At 40.6% G+C, this 4,591-nt stretch overlaps 1 pseudogene; it reads right to left on the bottom strand.

Annotated features, from left to right (window-relative positions):
* Window positions 1-3,437: 3,437 nt before the first annotated feature.
* On the bottom strand, window positions 3,438-3,535 carry LOC120109352 (annotated as a pseudogene).
* Between the last annotated feature and the right edge of the window lie 1,056 nt (window positions 3,536-4,591).

Here is a 4,591-nt window from a genome sequence, read left to right as displayed (position 1 = left end):
CGAGTCGACTCCAGGATAGTAAGAGTCGACTCCAAGAGGTACACAAAGAAAAGTCAGAGAGCAGTTTCTCGGGTCTGAGATTCGAGTCGACTCCAGTGGAACGCGAGTCGACTCCGATGGTTGGCAAGTCGACTCCAGAGAAAGCAAGAGTCGACTCTCAGCCGTACACAAAGAAAAGGTCAGAGAGCATTTTATGGACTCTGAGATTCGAGTCGACTCCCGCAATACGCGAGTCGACTCCGAGACTGTGCGACCATCGACAGACAGAAAACCATGTTACTGCCTCTGAGATTCGAGTCGACTCCCAGACAGCTCGAGTCGACTCCAAGACAAGCTTCACGTCAAAAGGCAGAAGACCAACTTTCGGAAACTGAGAGCCGAGTCGACTCCAAGGAAGTTCGAGTCGACTCCAAGACTGGATGAGCCAAAAGACAGAGAATCGGGAGTTCGGGCTCTGAGATTCGAGTCGACTCCAAGGACAGTCGAGTCGACTCGAGTGGACAAAATTCAAAATTGGATCCACGGACTTCAGTGGATGAGCCGACTCCAAAATTGCCAGGTCAGCTCCAGAAGTTGGCGAGTCGACTCCGGGTCAAGACGAGTCGACTCCCAGTCGTGACGGCAACTTTAATTCAAATTTGGAACAGTTGCCGAGTCGACTCCGGAAAAGCTTGAGTCGACTCCCGCTACAGCCGAGTCGACTCCTGATCGCGCGAGTCGACTCCAACCCACCAACGGTCATATTGTCAGGCTGCGCAGAGTGTGCAGAACGGGCAGAAAAAGCAGTGTAACGGCTAGTTTCCGTGGGGGTTGGCTTAAATAGCCACAGAAGACTGTAGCAAGAGGGAGAACAGTTATTCCACTCCAACTAATCAAGGATTCAAGCTCTGCAACGTGCTCTTCAACGAAAAAGGGAAGATCTGCATTTACAGCTCCATCTACATCTTCCCAGGAATTAAAGCCTTCTCCTCCAGCATTCAAGTCGACTACACATTCGAGAGGAGACCGGAGTTCAAGAAGCCATTCCTCTACTTCAGCTTAAAAGCGTTTGAGGGCTTCTAAACTCCTCTTTTGATTATATTGTTTTACATCTGCTTTTGAGAAGCTTATTTTCCCTTCCTTCTATAACTTGTATTTACTTGGTTCAATCGGGGGATTGAATCAAGGGGACTAAGGTTGGTTGGTGAGCCAAGTTAAAAACCAACGCGTGTAAGGGTTTGATTGTGAGCCCGGGAAAACAATCGGGGTTGGTTCTAGTCGGTGAGCCTGGGAAAACCGACCGAGTTCGTTGTGAGCTCGTAAAACAACAAGTTTGGTTGTGAGCTTGCAAAACAACCGACTGTAATCCAAGGGGGTTATAGTGAATTCCCAAGAGAGACTTGGGGAGTGGACGTAGGAGCAAGGGGTAGCTCCGAACCACTATAAAACTCTGTGTTTGCATTGGATTGTCTCTCTTCGTCTTCCCCTCACATCACTCACAGCACTTAGCATTAATTAAATAACTTGCAATAGTTTTTAATTAATCAACCACATCGTTTTAATTATCTAAATTATTTTAAAACCCAATTCACCCCCCCTCTTGGGTTGTCTATCTGGGCAACAAATCTAAAATTATATTAAATAATCTAATATATATTTTGTTCCCTGAGGATTCGACCTCGGACTTCCGAGATTTTACTACTTGTGCGATTCTCCTGCACTTGGGAGAACATTTCTGTGACGCATCAAGTTTTTGGCGCCGTTGCCGGGGAACGGCTGATTTATTAGTATAATTTTAGATTTAATTAGTACTTTAGTAGTTAGTCTTTTCCTTTCGAAAACAAAAAAAAAAAAATTCTTTACTGCTGTTTTTTTATTCCCTGCACAGTCTGCATCAAACTCTGATATCAAAGTAATTAACCGTCTGATTGAACTCAAATTTGGTCGTCAGGTGCAGGACCTGTGTTTCTTTCATCCGAACGGTCTGATTGACATTCTGAGATTAATTATTTGCAGGACCATTAGATTAATACGAAACCTTGCTGCTTTCTGTTTTAAATTTTCTGTATTTAATTATTTTAGAATCAGAATTTTATTGTTATCATATCTCATTAACCCTTGTTGCTAATTGAAAATTTAAGAAAAAAACTTTAAGAAAAGATCGAGGGTGATTATTCAAAAAATTTAAAAAAAAAAACCTAAAATTTCAAATTTCAAATTTCAGAATTCAAATTTCAAACTTCAACTCATAAAATTTAAAAAAAATAAATAATTTGCTTGATCACTTATTCAATGAAATTTAATGTCATGTCATAAAACATTAAAAAAAAAATCTCTTGATTGTTGCATATAGTATAAGGCATCAGCATAAAATATTCTAAGGGCTGAACTCATTTAAAAAGATAAGGTCGGGATTTCATCACTCGTCCTTAGCCCAAAAATCACCCCATTACATAAATATCCTAAGCTTAACCAAAATCAACTAGACGTTGGCCCCTAAGGACATTCGAGCTCAATAGGATGAAGACCACCGAAAGTTGCACCAATTTCGCTCTGTGGCTTAGTTGATGTCTAGGCAAGCTTTGTCCCTATAAGGGAGACAGTTCATCTGTTCGAGGCAAGTGGGTTTTAAGTGGGACCTTTGCGAACGCATCGTGACCCCTCCACTTACCTGGGAGCTTACCTGGTCAACTCGGTTCATTAGACCGGATTGGAGGCTTAGGTGCCCTCTTCAAACTAGTTAGGAGTTGTCTAGAAATTTAAGAAAAACATTAGAAATTGAGGTGTAATGTTTAGTTGCATGTTTGATTGTGAATAGATTTTTGTTTTAGGGTGTAGTTTTAGGGTATCTTTAGTTGGTACTTATATTTATATTTATTTTTTTAAAAAAAAAACAAAAACATAAAAAAAATTTAATTAAATTTTGTATGCTAGGTTGGAATAGGGATGACACCGGTCGATTAAGTCGTACAACTTTAGATCATTCCTTAGGACACATCCTTGAAATTCCTTCGCAGTATCTCACACCTTGTAAGATGGCAAATTTTCCTGATGATGTAGGAAGTCACCATGGTGATGAAGGTAGACCCCCAGTTATGACACTTCGACAATACTTACATCCCACTAGAACTAGTCAACCTTCATGCATGATTATTCCTGAAAATGTAGGACACTTTGAAATCAAACCAGGAGTAATTCAATTGCTGCCCAAGTACCATGGAATGGAATCCGAGAACCCTTATCTTCACCTTAAGGATTTTGAGGAAATTAGCATCACATTTAGAGTGCCAAATGTATCGGAAGACGTCCTTAAATTGACCTTGTTTTCTTTTTCCTTAAAGGATAAAGCCAAAACATGGCTGAACTCCTTGAGACCTAGATCGCTAGGAACATGGCATGATATGCAAAGAGAATTCCTAAAAAAATTCTTTCCTGCACAAAGGACTAACTTTTTGAAAAGGCACATTAGTAATTTCCAACAAAAAGACCATGAAACATTTTATGAATGCTGGGAGAGATTTAAAGATTTGCTTCTCTCTTGTCCTCATCATGGGTTTGAAACATGGAGAACCATTAGTTTCTTTTACGAAGGGTTGTCTCCACAGTTAAAACAATTTATAGAGACTATGTGCAATGGTCTATTTTTGGAAAAGCAACCCGATGAGGCATGGGACTATTTAGATTCTCTCGCAGAGACTGCACAATTATGGGATACAGGGGATAGAGTGAATAAACCCTTACCTAAGCCTACTAGCATTGGACACGGGGGCCTTTACAACCTTAGTACTCAGGATGATATTCAGGCTAAAATGGCAGCCCTTACTAGGAAGGTAGAGGAAATTGAACTTAGAAGGATTGAACCCGTCAAGACCGTAGAACATAACAGTGAGTGTTGTAGGATTTGTGAGATGCCTGGCCATCTCACCACTGATTGCCCCACAATACCTGCATTCAAGGAAGTCTTGCAAGATCAGGCCAATGTTATGAATACCTATCAAAAATTTTTCAATAATCCTTTTTCGGGTACTTACAACCCTGGATGGAAGAACCATCCAAATTTTAGGTGGAGGAATGACCAACCTCAACAAGTATATAACCCAACTCCTCCACCTCTGCAACCTCATTATGCACATGCACCCCCTCAAAAATCCAGTCTCGAAGAAACTTTGCAATCTTTTATGCAAGGTCAAGCTAAAATCAATGATGAATTAAGAAATCAACTGACAACGCTGACCACTGCTTTAAGTGCTCAAGAGAAAGGTAAGCTACCAGCTCAACCACAACCTAATCCTCAAGTCTACGGCGGTAGCAATGCATCATCTTCAACTTCGCATAAAGAACAAGCGAAGAGTATAATAACTTTGCGAAGTGGAAAGGTTATTGACCAACCGGTCCCAGAACAAACACAAGTCATACCTGATTCTGACCCTTTAAAGACAAAAGAAAAGGATAATGAAGAAACTGAAGCACCAACATCTACTGAAAAAATTGAATGTCCTTTTTCTGCACCTTTTCCACAAAGATTAAAGCCCTTGCAAAAGCTTGAACCAAACTCTGAAATTCTTGAGCTTTTTAAGCAAGTAAAAATCAATGTACCTCTTCTTGATGCAAT

Source organism: Phoenix dactylifera, unplaced genomic scaffold (genome assembly GCF_009389715.1).
Source record: "Phoenix dactylifera cultivar Barhee BC4 unplaced genomic scaffold, palm_55x_up_171113_PBpolish2nd_filt_p 002074F, whole genome shotgun sequence".
In the NCBI taxonomy this organism is placed as follows: domain Eukaryota; kingdom Viridiplantae; phylum Streptophyta; class Magnoliopsida; order Arecales; family Arecaceae; genus Phoenix; species Phoenix dactylifera.
The sequence above is the reverse complement of the archived record's forward strand: the minus strand, read 5'-3'. Positions and strand labels throughout refer to the sequence as shown.